This window comes from Protopterus annectens, chromosome 2.part0 (assembly GCF_019279795.1).
Source record: "Protopterus annectens isolate FY-2018-M chromosome 2.part0, PAN1.0, whole genome shotgun sequence".
In the NCBI taxonomy this organism is placed as follows: Eukaryota; Metazoa; Chordata; order Ceratodontiformes; family Protopteridae; genus Protopterus; species Protopterus annectens.
The window spans coordinates 1,891,854,830-1,891,872,987 of NC_056728.1; the positions used below are offsets into that span (position 1 = coordinate 1,891,854,830).

At 40.3% G+C, this 18,158-nt stretch overlaps 1 protein-coding gene across 2 annotated transcripts in view; it reads right to left on the bottom strand.

The window, feature by feature from the left end:
- LINGO2 (leucine rich repeat and Ig domain containing 2) overlaps nt 1-18,158 on the bottom strand; it is a 6,800,733-nt gene that overhangs the window by 764,786 nt on the left and 6,017,789 nt on the right. Inside the window, exon 1 of one of the 2 annotated variants that reach the window (XM_044061899.1) lies at nt 11,022-11,089. The exons of the other annotated variant lie outside the window; for it this stretch is intronic. The gene's annotated coding sequence lies outside the window, so the exon portion shown is untranslated. Of the gene's footprint in view, nt 1-11,021; nt 11,090-18,158 lie in introns of those variants that run through there. 2 annotated transcript variants of the gene reach the window in all.

An 18,158-nucleotide genomic window follows, 5' to 3' on the forward strand; every position in this document is an offset into this window, starting at 1 on the left:
GACTGTCTGTGTTATATCTGTGAACCAGCTGGCAATCCAGCAAGTTATGTAGTGGTTTATGCTCAGTTTGGTGAGTTTGTCAACTTTATCTGAGTGGTGGTATTGTATTGAACACCTTAGCCAAGTCCAGGTAGGTGGTATGCATCATTGTCCCCTCTTTCCATTGCCTTGTTGATCTTATCAAAGAAGTCTACCAGGTTTATTAGGCATGATCTTCCCCATACAAACCAAACTGGGTTGGGTTGAGTATCTGAGTGTTACCTATGTCTTTGTTGATCATTTCCACGATGATTCATTCTCTGACTTTGCATATTAGACTAGTCAGGCTAATAGAGCTGTAGTTTCCAGGGTCAGTTGATGTTTCACCCTTGTGAAGTGGGATCACCATTGCAGTCCTCAATTCTCATGGTACAAAGTCTGTTTTGAGACTGTAGTTGAAAAGTGACTCAAGTTGTCCTAACAGCTGATGCTGATAGGTTCAAACCATGTAGGAGGCATTCTGGGATACTGTCAAGATCCATTGAGGCTGGTGTTTTTGGCCTTAAAGAGATCCTCCAGGAACTGCTCTCTGTTAGTAGTTGGAGGAGTATGCTAGAAGATATTTCATGGAGGGGCAGAAGAGGAATGGAGGGTAAAGTCTGAGCTGAATGCATCAGCCAGCAAATTCACTATGTCACTCTGCTCATTGAAAGTAGCACCACTGGCTACAAGTTTGGACCATGGATGTGTCCTGCCTTTGAGGTTTTGGACATAGCTGTAGAAGGACTTGTCTTCAGCCTTTGAGGCTATCTTGACCCAGTAGTTGGCCTTGTGGATTTAATTAGTCCCCTTAATTTCCTGTTTAGTTTAATTAGAGAGCTCTTATTGTGATGAGAGTTGGTGTTCCTGATTTTAGTCAGGACTTTTCTCCTTTTGTTATATGTCTTATTAAGGTTAGGATTATACAAGTGTGTTTTTTTTTAGTTTGTTTTGGGCTTCTTTCTAGAAGGTACAACAGCCCCCATGCAGCCATTTGCATAGTAGTACAGGGTCTCTGTGAACAATTCCTCATAGGTTGCTGTGCACTCGGGGTTGTGAGGGACACTGAATTTTGACAAATTATCACTTAATAGGATGTCAGCTGCTTTGGAATATTTCCTAACTGTTACATAGTTTGCTGGGGTTACCAAATTAATTTTTATTTAGAATGAGACAGTTTTTTGGTCCGATCTGGTCAATGAAGATGTTACATGGGGTGGGGCTGCAGCACTGTCCCATATTGGTGAGTACCAGATATAGTATGACTGAATCTCTGTGCACTCTCTGGTCAAGTGTATTTGTGTTAATGAATTCCAGCAATCATTGTGCATGCGATTATGAGCCAGTGTATGTTTCCTGGTCTGTAAATGGGTAGCTAAAGACTCCCATGATAGGGTACTTGTTTTAACGTTGAGTGTCCACAGTAGGTCTAGGTATGAGATATCTGATTCTAGGGACATGGAGGGTAACCCATAACTTTCTAGGATATGGTATGGGACTTTATGAGTTTATATCTTTCATGGTACCTTTCATGGTCAACATAGCCTTTGCTCATTACATCTTCAAAAAAGTGGTATGGAGTTTGTAATATTCCAACAATGGCAGGGGTAAATATGAGTGGGCATGATCAGGGGCAGATGTGCAACATACATATAGATTCTGGAGGAACCCAAGAAACATTGACTGTATTGATGGCCAGGAGCTCTGTCATCTTTTGATGTAGTCAGCTCAAGGCTCTGTGTCATTATTCTGCACAGATATACCCTGGTCCAAAATGAGAGACCATGCAGCATGACATTATGATAGCAGTCATTTGAACTGGTCTCATCAAAGTAAGATAAATTGCATGACCTTTGGCCAACAAGCTAATTTAATATTGTGGCATATCATGGTGGAAGACTCTACAGAATATATTGAGGGTATCCCCTAGAATTCAGCATAGTGCAGTTAATAGAAACCTTTAAGGAAACTCCATTGAGCCCCTTTGGGGACATCATATGGAACACATCTCCACTGCCTGCTCCAGATTCTCCATCTTCGTACTGACTAGGACATTTATTTGACCATGATACATCAAGCTAAACAGATCCCAGTGATCCTTTGAGTATTTCATGTCTCAGATGAAATCTTCAACTAAAACCTGTCTCCTCCCAGATTAGCATCATGAGCTCAGTGCATACCACATTCCAAAATGAGACTGATAGGACTAGGAAAATCAGGAATGGTTTGCCTAATGTTGAGGGGCATAAAGTGAACTGCAACTGCATGGTGTGCAGTTTTGAGTGTGTCACATATGGACACTCTGCAGGATTTAGTATAGCTGGCTGTACATGCTTCTAGAAAGATGGGCCATACTAGGCATTAAAGACCTAGTCTATGTGGTAGACACACATGACCTACATATACACAAACACAGACAAACACATCAGTCACATGAAGATACAGACAAACATACAGATACACTTGCTCATACAGAGCTAACATTAAAACTTCCATTTTGTGTACTGAAGACCAAGACTAATGAGATGGTCATACTGAGAAAAATTCAGTTGTGTACACTTACCATAAATGTAGATGTTTGAGTGTATTCACTGTTGCAGTCATTCCATTTGGATAATCTGCTGGCAGGTTGGCCTCAGTTGGCCTGATTAACAAAGTCTTGGGTCCTGTGTTGGTTGCTGTCCCTTCTTCCATGACGTCAGGTCGTCAGGGGTATAAAACTTGCAGCCGATGCCACTACATCAGTTTTTCTTGCCCCAGATGTCAGGTGCCCCCAAATGGGGAGCCAAATATTTAAGTAAATAAAACACTACTCTAAAGCAAATTTCACACTCCTCAAAACTGAGGTGGAATCCTTCAAAGCCCCCGGGCCTGTGGAAAATACGGCCCAGACCGCAGAATCCTTTATAAACACATTCTATGAACACCTTCAGGAATGCATGGATCATGCGATCCCAAATAAAACCAAGACCCAATCCTCCAAAGGCAGACGTCCTGTCTGGTGGACCTCAGCCATAAACAAACTATACAATAGAAGGAGGAAGCTACTAAATGATAGAGCAAAATCCCAAAAAGGGAAGGCATCACTGATCAGTATTAGCAAAAAACTACGGGCACACATAAAATTGTCTAAGGCCAGCTTCGAGAGAAAAATTGCACTGGACACTAAGGCTAATCACAAGGCTTTCTTTAGTTAAGTTAGGAACCTGGGTGGTAATTCCCAGATATGCTCAGAATTAGTCCAAAATAACAAAAAATACACCGAACCCACAGACATTGCCAACATCCTAGCTGACAGGTTCAGCTCAAACTTCTCCCCCCCCACCCCACCAAAAGGGCAAATATCTATCCCATCAGAGTGCTGCCCCCCTGACATCTCAGATGCTCAGGTAAGAGCCGCCCTCTCCAAAGCAAAAAACACAGCATCAATGGGACCAGATGGTGTCCCGGGCTGCATCCTACATGAACTCCAAGAAGAGCTAAACCCAAACATAAAACTACTGTTCAATCTCAGCCTTACTACAGGATATGTGCCCAAAGAGTGGCGTACAGCAACAGTGGTCCCTCTCCATAAAGGTGGTGCCTCAACGGATCCTGGAAACTATCGCCCCATAAGCCTGACTAGCTTGGTCTGCAAAGCTATGGAAAGGATCATCATGGACCTCATAAATAAAGATATTGGGGACCTACAAACACTGGATTCTACCCAGTTTGGCTTTGTTAAGGGCAGATCCTGCCTCTTAAACCTGGTTGATTTCTTTGAAACAGCCACCAAGGCCATCGACGAGGGGAAGGTGGTCCACACAGCCTACCTGGACCTCGCAAAAGCCTTTGATACAATACCCCACTCGGGCATTATAGATAAGCTCACCAGCTTAAATATAAACCCCTATGTCACTAGATGGATTGCAAACTGGCTCAAGGACAGAACCCACATGGTTATAATTGCTGGAGCCATGTTAGACTCCAAACCAGTTACAAGTGGTGTCCCACAAGGCTCAGTCCTGGGACCTCTCTTGTTCGGTATATATTTCTCGGAGGTACAGGCCAACACGGAAGGACTGTGGCTGACCAAGTTCGCAGATGACTGCAAACTGGGCGCCATAATCGACTCTCCAGCCGACACAAGCATCCTCCAAAAGGGCCTCATAGAAACAGACAACTGGTGCCAGAGCCATGGCCTCAAGCTAAATGCCAAAAAGTTTATAGTCATCCTCTTTGGCAAAAACAAAGTGCCCACAAATTACCACATAGGTGGTAATCCATTAAGTACAGAAGAAGTAATTAGGGACCTGGGGACCCAAGTTGATAGCAATCTCTCATTTGACAACCACGTGGCCAAAGTGGTTAGAAAAACATTTTATATAGCCCACCTAATCATGAAGGGATTCACATCTAGATCAGGGGACGTCATCGTGCCCCTTTACTCATCCCTCATCAGGCCCATAATTGAGTACAATGCCCCTTTTGGGATGTACCTTACCAGACACCTGCAGCAACTGGAAAGACCCCAAAAGTACCTCACTGAGAGGATCAAAGGGCTCAAACAGATGCCATATGCTGCCCAGTTAAAGAAACTCCAGCTCTACTCAGTGGCATACCACCTGTTCAGAGGCGATCTGTGCCTGACGTATAAAGCCATGTCCAACCCGGAATTAATGGACATGCTGCACCTCAGAAAATCCAAATCCCATCGAGCTACGCACTCGAGAGACTTGAACCTCAGCACTGAAATAAATAGGACATGCTGGAGGGACAGATTCATAACCCAGAGGCTCCCTTCACTCTGGAATAAAATCCCAGTCCAGGTTAGGCAGAGTCCCTCATTGACTCTCTTCAAGAGGAATCTTGATGAGTGGATGGGAGATCATAGGTTTACCCCGGGTATCACTTCTGTGTCACTGTTAGACAGAGGCACAGTATACTAACCTCGAAAAAGGGCATAGCAAAATAAATTTAAAATGGGTGGTGAAAGCCAAACACATTCGGGCTAGGCTTATACATGCCCTAGGGCAGATAGCCTAGTATGAACCTATGAACCTATGAACCTATACCTCCAAACAAAAGCAAATACACCAAAAAGGCTTTTAAGCATAGTAAAGGAAAGTACAGGTATAGTAAGAGAAAAAACAGGGGTTTGGAGAGAGGGCAACCAGGACTGCAACAGTGAATACACTTGAACATCTACATTTATGGTAAGTGTACACAACTGTACTATGTTCTTCATGTTTTACTGTTGCAGTCATTGCTTTTGGGTAGATTCCCAAAGCTATGGTTGGGAGGATGGATTTATACAGCATTAGGACCAGTTATAATGCCCTGCAGGACAGCAGTGGCAATGCCAGCTCTGTATTTAGAGAAGAAAGGTAAATGGTAATGTTTGATGAACGTATGTACTGAGCTCCAGGTAGCAGCTTCTAGAATGACTCTGGTAGGAACACCTCTGAGAAAGGCTGTAGAAGTAGATGCAGCCCTGGTGGAATGAGATATGATCGCCTGGGGGATAGTTTTATCATGGTGCATATAGCAGAAATGAATACAATGGCTTATCCATTTGGAAATAGTCTGCTTTGAAATTACCTTTCCCTCTGCCCCTGATGCAAATGCCACCAGTAGTTGTTCAGATTTTCTTAGAGATTTTGTCCTGTTTAAGTAAAATCTAAGTTGTCTGCGTACATCCAATGAATGCAGAATCTGCTCCTCCTTGTTTTGTGGATTGGGAAAGAAAGTTGGCAAATGAATAGTCTGATTAAGAGCCAGACTGGATACCACCTTAGTCATGAAGAATGGATTGGTCCTGAGAGACACCCTGTCCGCATGAAAAATAATGAAAGGCTCTACTGCCATAAGAGCCTGTAATTAGGAAATCCTTCTAGCTGAAGTGACTGCTAAAAGGAAAGCTGTTTTCCAGGAGAGAAATTTTAAGTCTGCAGTAGCAGCTGTCTCGAAAGGAGGGAGAGTGAGTTTTCCAGTACAAAATTGAGGTCCTAGACAGGGGTTGGAGCTCTCCTGGGTGGTCTTAAGTTTTTGGCCCCTCTGAGATACTGTTTTAGCAGAGGATGAGATAAGAGGGGAGGTTCTGTGTTGTAATGAGCTGAAATGGCCGAGGCATGGATTTTTATGGAAGAAAAGGACAGGCCCTTGTGAAGCATCTCAGTTAAGTATTGTAAAATCTGAGGAATATTGGGCACTGCTGTGCTTATCCCTTGTGATTGATTCCAGGCACAGAATATTTTCCATTTGTCAGCATAAGATTTGCTAGTACTAGGCCTTCTTGCCTCCAAAATGACATCCATCACAGGTTTGCTGAGGGATGCTAAGGGTGAATTTAGGTGATTAGGAATGCTGCAAGATTCAAAGTTTGGAGCTGAGTGTGCAGAACTTGGTTGTTCTGCTGAGACAGTAAGTAAGGTGCCTGAGGCAGGTGCCACAGTGGAAGGTGTGACACATTGCGCAGGAGTGGGTACCAGTGTTGGTGAGGCCAGTCTGGAACAATCAAAATCATTTTTGGTTTGTCCTGTTTGACTTTTAGTAGAATTTTGGAGAGCAGAGGCAGAGTGGGAAAAGCATAGACTGATAGTTTTTTCCAGCTGAATGATTGAGCATCCACTTTCCAGGCTTTTTGTGATGAGTTCTTGTGCAGAATTTGTCCAACTGATAGTTCTGGGGTGAGGCAAAAAGATCTATGTCTGGACTCCCCCATTTGCTTGTCAACATGTTGAAAATCAGTGTTTCCAGTTTCCATTTGTGTGGATCCATGAGATTTCTGCTTAGTTCATTTGCCAGAGTATTCAGCTTTCCTGGCAGGAATTGAGCTTGTAGTTGTATTTGATAGGTCAAGGCCGTGTTCCACAATGCCATGGCTAGTCTGCAAAGGGGGTAGGAGTGTGTACCCCCCTGCTTGTTTATGTACCACATAACTGTGGTATTGTCTGTCTTTATCAGTAATTGTCCTGGATGAAGGTAGTCCTTGAAGGCTGTCAGTGCATTCTGTACAGCTAGCATCTCTTTTTGATTGATATGAAGGTGCATTTAATTTGGGCTCCATCTGCCCTGAATGCACTTCCCTGCCAGATGAGCCCCCCAGGCATAGTCTTATGCATCTGTAGTTAGGGTTTGGATGGCACGGGTGGAGTGAATGGCAGTCCCTTGTTTTGGTGGCAGGCCTCTGCCCACCATAGGAACTCTAGTTGCAGGCAAGGTATGATAGGAATCATTGTTTCCAGGCTGTGACAATGTTGACTCCATAAACTTTTTAAGTACCACTGAAGTTTCCTCATATGCAGTCTTGCATATGGAATTAGAAGAATGCAGGAGGCCATGAACCCCAAGGCTTGCAGAATTTGTCTTGCAGATAGCAGGGTTTTTGCGGCCACCTGTTTGAAGTAAGTTACCAAATGAATTTGCTTTTCTGGCATAAGGTAAGCCATCTGTGCAGTTGTATTTAAGCTTGCACCCAGGAATGTAATTTTTCTGAGAGGGTACCAGTTGTGATTTCTTTTCATTTATACCCTAGACAAGTTAGAACCCTTTTTACAAATGCCAGATGTTTTAGAAGAATGTCCTTGTTTTCTGCCTGAATTAGACAATCATCCAGGTATGGATATATTTGAATATTTCTTTGCCTGCAAAATGCACTTTGTAAAGACCCTGGGCACAGTAGATAAGCCAAAGGGCAGTGCAGAGAACTGGTAATGCAAGTAGCCTGCTTTGAAGCAGAGGTATCTTCTGCAAAATTCCCTGATTGGAATATGCAGGTAAGCCTCTTTTAAGTCTAGAGTTACCAACCAGGCATGTTTGCCCAGCATAGGAAGTAACTGTTGAAGAGTCAGCATCTTGAATTTTGGTATGTCCAAAAATGTGTTTAGAGTAGATAAGTCCAGAATTGGACGCCATGATTTGTCTTTCTTCTGGTACTGGTTGAATAGCCCCCATATTCATGAGGGGCAGTACTAGCTTCTGGGCCTCTGCCCACTGATTTGGGGGCAGGTCTGGCCATCCGTTTGGGATTGGCAACGTGTGGAAATGAAATCTGTATCCCTGGGCTACTATATTTAAAACCCATTTGTCCTGGGTTATAAGTTGCCAGTTTCTTGCATGAAATGCCAGTTTTCCCCCCAAAGGGGCAGCTAAAAGGTAAGTGCTTGGTAAGTGTAAAGGGAAGTCATTGAGACTGTTTACCATAGAGAGGTGTCTTGTTGTTTCCAGATTTGGAGGAGGAGGCACCCCATTGTTTTGTTCTAAAAGTCCCTTGTGACTGAAACCTGGAGCCTTTGGAATGTCTGGGTTTGACTTGAGTGGCTCTTGAAGGAACTGGAAAGGACCAGTTCTTAGTAGGCCAGTGTCTACTAAATCTTGGAGGTTGCACTTGTAAGAAATCTTTCACAGTTTGCATATATTTAGCTTTATCTTCCATCTTTTTTAAAACTTCTTCATCCTTATTACCAAAGAGATGGTCCTGTTGTAAAGGAGCATCCAACAATTTTGCTTTAACATGATCAGGCAGAGTTTGTTCTTTGAGCCAAGCATGCCTTTTTAGCACAGAACAAGTTACAGCATCCCTGCAGGACACCTCCAAATAATCAAAACCACATCGCAAAGTATGTTTTCCAACTTGTTCAGCTGAATGCAATAAATCCTGTAAATCTTTATTTTCCTCACAGTCAGAAATTAACATCATTTTCTGTTTAAGCAGTCCCGTGATATGCTGTTGATATTTAAGCACATGAAATTGACAGTTTAAATCCCTGATTGCCAAGGTTGCAGAAGTGTAAACCTTCTTACCCCATCTATCCAGTGCCCTGGAATCTCTATCAGAAGGGGTAGGATTTTTAGCAGTAGAGGCCTTAATGCCCTTGGGACCCTGAGAAATGGTTTCAGGATCTGCAATACGATTTTTGAAAAGGAATTTGTGAGAGTCAGGAACCCTGTAGTATCTGTCTGGCTTACAAGGAGCCGGAGGCAGAGAATCAGGAGCCATACTAGATTCTGAAAAAACATCATCAACAATGTCTAGAACAGGAGGTATAGCCAAAGGCCTATGCTGAGGAAGAAGAAGAAAATCCCTAAGTCTCTTTTTAGATCCAGAGAAGTCCTGACTTTCCCAGTGGAAATGTTCCCTTAAGGTATGTAAAGTTTCCCCAAAAGAAAAATCCTCAGGGGGAGAAGCAGAAGGAATGGAATCTTCTGCATCAGAGTCCTCATACGTAGGTATAGACAAATCCTGTTCATTAGAAGAGTCAGAAGAAATAGAATCCTGTTCAGAAGATTCATAATCAATGTCTTGCCTAGGCCTTTTAGAAGGGGGAGATTGACTACCCCTGATCAGACTAATTAAATCTTCAAACATTTTGATCATTTGTTTTTTAGGCATAGGGGCCCAGGCATTGGTTTTTTAGACAGATTTAGATTCTGGCCTTAGTTTTGAAGATGGCATCGGTCTAATATACAAATCTGTAGTCCTGACAACACCCTCAGAAGCCGGTGCCTGCTGAATGAGTCTCAGTAGAGGCCTGCGAATCAGAAGTAGTGGGTATCAGGGGCTGCGAAAGCACCTCACTGAGTACGGGCGAACTGGCAACTGGCTTAGGAGAAGCATCGTCATCAGTTTTGGAACTCAACGGCCTGTCTCTGTCTTTTTCTTTGAAATTTTTAGGTATTCCGGTAGTCGGATTGCTAACCGATGAAATTTATGGATAATTAAAGCGTGAGCCAAAATATTTAGAAGCAAAAATATACCGACGTTTAATAGTGTGTTGATTAAATTTAGCACAAATCCGACAGCAAGGTACATTGTGGTCAGGTCCTAGGCAAGGAATACGGTACAAATGAAAATCCTTATGAGGTATTTGCTTCCCACAAGTAATGCAATTACTAACTTTCACTGACATCGGTAAGGAGCAAGAAAAAGTTTCCCCAATGGGGTACTTAGCTTTTTAGTTGAAGACTTCGGTTCTGAAACTCGAAAACGAAAATTTCAGGAGTTGGCTGACTGGCACTTGCAAACTGCTTTTGCTTCAGGCACTGCGCGGCAGGAAAAACTGATGTAATGGCGTCGGCTGCATGTTTTATACCCCTGATGACCTGACGTCATGGAAGAAGCGACAGCAACCGATGCAGGACCCAAGACTTTGTTAATCAGGCTGACTAAGGGCAACCTGCTAGCAGATTACCCAAATGTAATGACTCCAACAGTGAAACATGAAGAACATCCATGACACAATAAACGCGTTCACAAAATTCACCTCATCACAATTCACACTGATTTGATTTTATTTTACTTTATATTCTATCTATCTATCTGTCTATCTATCTATCTATCTATCTAACTATCTATCTTTGTGACACCTGTTAGACTACTAAAGGACTTTTATTTTTGTTTTTGTTTGTATACATGCATTGTTTTGTTCTTGTTTCTTCTCATGATTTTGGCAGTGCTGTTTTATTAAAAAGACATTTCCCCGGATGTGTAAAAGTTGTTTATTAGGGCAGAAAGCAAACCTTGTGTTTCTTCCTGTGAGACTTGGGTAAGATTAACTGCTTGGGAAATTGAGAAAGAGACGGAGTCTAGTCTTTGTGTTTGAGACAAGAAAAAGAGTTCAAGCTTTTGTTATAGAAGCTGACAGAATTAATTGTTGTGTGAGAAAATATGATTTTGTTACTTCACCCACCCTGTCCTTGTTGTAAGACTTTCGTCTTTTTAAATGTACACACCTTACATTATTTTAAGTTCAAAGCTTGTTTGACTCTAATCTCATTCACTTTTAGTAGTGATTACATAATTATACTGTGAATTTATGTCCCTTAAATTAATTCAACTTAAATTATAGTCCTACTCTTATACTCACTCCTACTAGTTATGCATGGCATTATCTACAGCTTGGACCCTTTTCTAACTCTCTTTTAAAATCACCAGTACCTTGATTGACTTACAGTGTAGATGCAAACATACAAATGAAAACACACATTATTTGTTTAAAAATCATTAAAGAAAAAAAACTTACTATAGATATTCATTAATTCATATATTATTCAATACGTGCTGTATCCTATTCCGTATCACCAGGGAGCCAGATGCTGTCTGATCAAGGGGATAGAACTCATCTGAAAAAGGGTAACATTCCAATGTAAGATTCACACATACACACCATACACACATGCACACACACAGCAATTTTACAAGACTATCATTTCATGTCTTGGCATGACAGTGGCACATGGACAGAAAGCAGTAATTTCAATGAAAAAAAAACATGCAGACACACAGACCTTAAAATGATGGCAATGCAGCTGGAAATCTGAACTGGAAAACAAAGTGCTCAGAAGCAGTTATGCTAGCAACTGTACTATCTCACTGCCAATTTAGTGGCATTTTGACAAAAATAAACAAGAGTTTTGGTAGCAGTATACTTTCGATTATATATAAAAATATTACTTAAACTATTAAATATATGTGAGAGGCATACGTACCCCTTGAATACTTAGGGTAAACTCTCAGTAGCCAGCAGCCAACCCAGCTTAAGAGTGCAGACACACAAAGGCCTTCACATACATGTTTAAGCACACATACTCACACACACACACACACACACACACACACACACACACACACACACAATTGTGCATACACACAAATTCATAATTGTGCATGCGTGCACACGCGCGTACACACACACAGACACACACACACAGATACACACACTCGTGCACACAAACACATACGAGCACATGCTCCTTCCTTTATATATAGGGGTTTGGAAAAACAGAGTACTTCATTATGCAATGATCACAACAAAACCAGAATCTCATACACTTAACACATTATACAGTCCCTCCAATAACTGCAGTAAATTATATAGTTACTGTAATATGCCAGCAACAGAGTCCATATCAACAAAATATATGAGGCTAAAAATGAATTTAGTTTCACTAGAATCTTAGACTCTTGTAATCTTAGTCACTAGTGACTCTGTTGTGCATAAATCTACTACATAACTCACATGGAGGTTGTACGGTTCTTAGCGCAGTGTTAAACCTGCCTGAGGCCAAAATATCAATTAGGTTTAATTAAGTGCATTTCTGTCATGGTCATTGTTCACACTAGTCTGATTAGTCTAAGGAGGTCTTTCCTCTTGTGTATGTAACAGGATATGGTAGGATGATTCACAGCTATAGCTATTGAAGGGCGAAGTAGACAGCTGCCCTAGGTCCAAGTGTTAGGGTGCACAGTCATCACTGTAGAAGAGGTGTCAATTACCCCTGTAAGGCAGTGATGCTTGGGCAGTTAGTGACTGGGTAAAGGTGTAGTGAAGGAGGCATATTCTTTGAATGTGTGCATATGTTAGGAAGTGCAGCAAGGAGCAACCAAAAGCAATGTAGTTGGGGGCTGGCATAATGCTTACGGTATGCTCCTTACAAACACAAAGAGCAGGGTTTGAGTTTCCTCCCGGGTAATTGGCTAGGCTTAAAGTAGCCTACAAGAGCAGTTAGTCTAGTACTAACCTTTGAGCCAAAACTGAAATTCTGTACTGATCTTTGCCTAAATACCATTGTAATGCTTGGTAAGTCTGTCTAAACACAATCTAAACTCTAAACATGGCTCTAACCCAAAAGTCCAAGTTATATCCCCTTGTTAAAATATAATTGTAATTGCAGTCCTGACACTTTTTTCCTAAACTCAGTTTTGATCATAACTGCAGCTCAAATCTTCCGTGTCACATTCTAATTCTAGTTATAGGCTTGAACCTGAATTTAGCTCTGCAGTTATAAATAGCACAAATCCTAACTTTTGCCTTAAACTTAACTGCAAACTGAACATCAGTTTTTAGATCTGGTTGCAGTTAAAGATTTTGTTAGATGTGCTTTAGGGTCAACAACAGGTTTATGGAAAAGGTTTAAGTTGAAAGGCTGTATACTCCTGCCTAATTTTACTGTCACATGCTCGAATTATCCCCCACGCACCCAGTACGCACAACATTAGGCAGAAAAGTATTTGATGATGACTCATGTATTTCATTAATACTGTGTAGTTAGCCTCTATTTGACTGCATTTTATCCATACATCCCTTCATCCTTCCGTATGACCTGCACTCAGACGTTCAGTGAGTTCAGTCTCTGTCCACTATCCTGGGAAGGATAACGTTTAAACTTATATGCCACTATGAAAGAAGCTCTTATAATTTTCATTCATATTTTGTTTCTTGTCATCTCACAGACACCCTTATCCTGGTGCGCCTTCCTTCCCAAGACAAAATCTTTCTACTGTCTCCTTCATTCGCTAGGACTTTGTGTTATATCTGCTATCTTTTCTGTACGGCAGGCTATACATATACAAGGGCACTGCCCAGCATTCATCTTCCAGGTCACTCAAACATTTAGTCCTCCTGGTTGTCACTTTTGGTACCTGATCTAGTGAATCAGCACCCTATTTAAGACAAAAGCTCTATAAATGCTTACTGCATTCCAGAAGTGAGTAGTTACAGTAGAACACTGTAAATAGAAAGGATCACACAGAGGCTCCCGGAGTATATCATTTTGGTAACCAAGCCATATGCTTTACTGATGCTGATCTCAGTCCTGTTACACTGGGACAAGTAGTTCATCTTAGGTACAGTAATTACCCCTGAGCTTCCTGTTCTTCCACATTACTTAATGCTACCTGTAAGTCTACACTCACATATATGTATGCTAACCCAATACAGTACCACATGTGGTATTAGGGCTTAACTGATTTCTGGCTTTGAACTTCACTATTTTTAAAGAGAGAAATGAATCCTAGATGGTAAATTACAATTTTAAATAGATAAATTGCCTGACAGATTTGTTACAATATTGACTTTGCTGTATTTAATATATTTTATATATATTTTCATGGCATGTAAATAATATGTGCATTAATAAATCACTGCTTGCCTGTTTATGTTTATTTATTAACAACAATGCAGTAGTTTTTATTTGTTACTTATGGTCTTTTGGATACCTTATTTTTGCTAACATTATATATGAGCTTCATGGTTTTGTTTAATATTTTATTTTTATTTCCCCAGGTATCAAAAGGAAAACAAAATAAGGTAAAATGTTTCATAGGTTCATAGGTTCATACTAGGCTATCTGCCCTAGGGCATTTATAAGCCTAGCCAGAGTGTTCAGTGTACTGTTCCTACTGCATGTAGCTGAACTTGAAACAGTGCAGCTCTCTGCTACTGTAGATAGTTTACTGTACTGCCCAATATAATTAGTAGGCCTGTACAATATTCCAAATGCCTGACCTTAGAAACCTAGTCAAAAAGGTTGAAATTACTTCTATATGAACCAAAGCTTCAACCAGATCCTCAATGCTAAATATATTAATTTATGACACCCTCCACCAAAATACATAAAGGTAGCTGTTACTCATAAAGCATTGCTAAATTCCTCCTCCCTGGACTTTTCCTGATGGCCAACTCCCCGCATACATTTTTGCTTATTTAAAGTACATTATTTTTATGTTACCTTTTTCCTGCTCCAGATGTAGCAGGACTTCCAGATGCTGATATTAATTCTCATGTCTCTGGTGGTCTAGTGGTACTCCATACCTCAGTAGCATGACCCCAACTTGTCATCTGCATTGTCCGATCCAGTTGCTAACTGGCTTCCTTTTAAGATTTTCCCTAGAAACATTTAACTGGTTAATTTAAACCCACTTCCTCGGTCTCCAAGATCTCCACTATGCATGCCACACCCATGAATTTGAAAGATCACTCCATTCTGAAAAACAAATGATAGGCATCACATTCAGCAGAGGAAAACGTCAGACAAATTAGCAGTGTCCAAATATTGCTAGAAATAGTTGAGGCATTAATTGAAATCCCAGAGTTTAGTTTATATGTGAGGATTAGTAGTTCTGAATTGACTTCCATGTATTTTTTGATATCAAACAACAGCATTTTCTCATATTTTATCTATTTTTCTTGTTTTAGAGTTAAATAAGTCTGTAGCTATGTACGAAGCATATATTCTCACAAGTCTGTTCAGCACAGCACAGCAGAAAGAAACAATGAAAGTCAGCTATCTATTTTCATCAGCAGCATGAGAGTCTAAAATTCCAGACCTATAAGACAGGCCAGATAAGAGCTACGATTCAGTTCGTTCAGCTGCTTTGACAGCTGCAGTTCTTTATTGATTTATAAGATTAAGCAAAAATTCTTATAGTAAAATATATAAGTCCCCAGGGAAGATACCATAACTTCAAATAATGCCATTGGATATCCCTTCTTGCACTGTGAAGTCGTTCGCCAAGAAACCGTTCACATTTTGTTTCTCTCAAATTGATACAGAGAAATAAAGGATAAAGAAGATGAAGAGTTTATGTACATTGTTTTAAAATCATCCTCCAAATACAGCAAATGAAGAAGTCATGTGTGTTCACTTTCTTATGCTGGTGCATGCTTGCTTTCAGAATAATTATCTTTTTGACTTTAAATGTTGTCTGACTGACCATCCATTGCATTTATTATTCATTGGAAGAAAAGTGCTTCCGAACATTTGTACTGAATTAGCATTTCTCCAAGTTCCTCTTATGCACTGTGGTCCTATGGTCAGGACTGCACTTGAAATAATGGCTCACACTGACCCTGTATGTGCCATTAAACTTTTTATATGATCTTTAGCCGATATTCCATTTAACCTATGTGTCCCATGAGCTTACATCTATTACATATGCGTCAAAAGCTTAATGCTTAGCTTCTGTGAGGCTGTTATAGGAGTTCTTTCCATGTGATAGAAATCCATTTTTCAACTGCATTCTCAGCTGTGAAAGAGGCTTACAATTTACATACTAGGGATTGCAGTGTGTTTGCTTAGGTGCAATTCAGGCATGCTGGTCAGTGATTGTGAAATATTCTATCATCTTCTATTTGCCTTCAAGATACAGACTAGGAATTCATTATCTGGTTTCCTGTAAGGCCCTGCCTTTTTGTAGCTCTACAAGTAGGAAAAAAAAAAAGATGCATAAATGCCTTGATTTCCACAACTGCTGAAGAGGTACCTGCTTCTATATATAGGATTTGGGCTCCTCCTACAAGCATGCAATCACATCACTGTGGCCTAGTTTCCTGGCAGCTGAAAGTCTAGAAGTTACTACTGTTCTTATGCTGTTGTGTTAAAATAAGATTTTGTGTTCCATAATTCTGACATCTCCTGCTGAAAAACTGAATATCAGTCTGAAAATTCTCCCTACCCACAAAGAAGAAATGGTTCACCCAGCATAATATAGAAGTGAAGTTAATTGTGACAAATTTTGAAATTGTGTTTCAAACTCTGATATCTGTTATCCTAACAACTAAAGCATTCTGAAATTAGAACACTGATTTGAACTGCTTCATTTGACTTTCTCTTCAGCAGGCACAGGTGATGAAATAATTCTAACTAATCTACCCTTAGCAGGTGAAAATGAATTAGGCAATAATTCACCTAATGAAGCCTCTGATCTTACCCATAGTGGAAGTTCAGATGAAAACTGATACTCTGAATACTGATATGCTATTAATATTTAATATTTGAAATTAGGACATCATAACATAAATATTGTGTTGCAAACCATAAAAAACATGATTTTATGTAGAGGTATTTAGGCTGTGTTCAACTAAATTAGGACAAGATAAGTGTAATAGCAGTGCATGTGTGCCAGTTATAGACTCTTTTTGCAAAGTAAACAATTTTCAGATGAGTAAACCTTGTAGCACTTCAATTTCCTGTTTGACTTGCATTTATAATGTTTGGGTCAAGCATCTATAGGTCAATGAAAGTCAAATGAAAGTCAAATGAATTATAAAATTGACATCCTGTATAGGAAAAAAAAAACAGCACTTACACCACTTATCTTCAATAATAAATATGCCACCCAGTATGTCATTATCCTTTTAACTGAATAAGTGAGCTAGTGAATATATTTCTGGGGAGATAGACTTTGTATATTGCCAGTATACAAGTTAATCAGAAATTGAGAAGTAAAGCACAGTCTGCAGAGTAAAATATTCCCATGAATTTTGACAAGGTTTTGAATTGCTTTGTTAATTATGGAGTTATTTCACTGAGTCAGAGGGATAATGTAATTTTGCAGTTAATATTCCATATTACATGCTTTCTGATTTGAATAATACAGTTCTTTTCCAATGACATTACCTTATTCACCACCTTCACTCTCTTGGCAGAGTATGGATGTTGTGAGAGCTAACACATACCATCACATTTTATTATTTTGTGTTAATTCTAATACATTAATTAGAGGATTGAATGCATTTAGTTTCTGAGGGCTGGGACCTATTTAAAGGATAAAGAATCATGGACATGGATTATAAGGCTTGACGTTAAAGGTCATTTCTTCTAACAATGGCCAAAGTTGCTTTATTTTAAAGTGAGGAGGGTTAAATTACAAAGACACTCACGTACATGCACACATACATACACACACACGTGCGCGCGCGCGCACACACACACACACACACACACACACACACACACACACGTCAGAATCATAAAAGGGGAAGGACAATATTAGCTTTCATTTAAGAATTATACGTGTGTCACTGACAATGGATCAACAAGGGCTCTGGATAGACAGTAAGATATATATAAATTGAAAGTTTCTAGCAAGCCCAGTTTTTGTCATCAGGAAACACAGAAATGCTGAAGCTAACTTACATTCTTAGAATTCTATAAATATCAACAATTGTTGAGTATTATGGCTGATTCTTCTGAGCAGAATTACACTTCTTGCCCTTTGATGTGTCCCAAATAATATGTGCTGACAGAATTTGAATTCTTAGCTATCTAGAGCAATAAGAATTTTAAAGGTGACCATGAACATGCTCAGTTGTCAGGCATTAGCACATTGGTGTAGCTACACTGTGAATCCCTGTATACACACACACACACACACACACGCACACACACGCACACACACGCACACACACGCACACACACACACACACACACACACACACACACACACACACACACACACACACACACATAAATATTTTAGCTGTGCTATTTCCTGAAACAAAAACTTGACATTGAAAAGTGATGAATGGTGTGGCAGCCATGCTTCCCTAGTGAGGCACATAATGTTATCCTCATTGTCAGGGAGTACACTGATATTT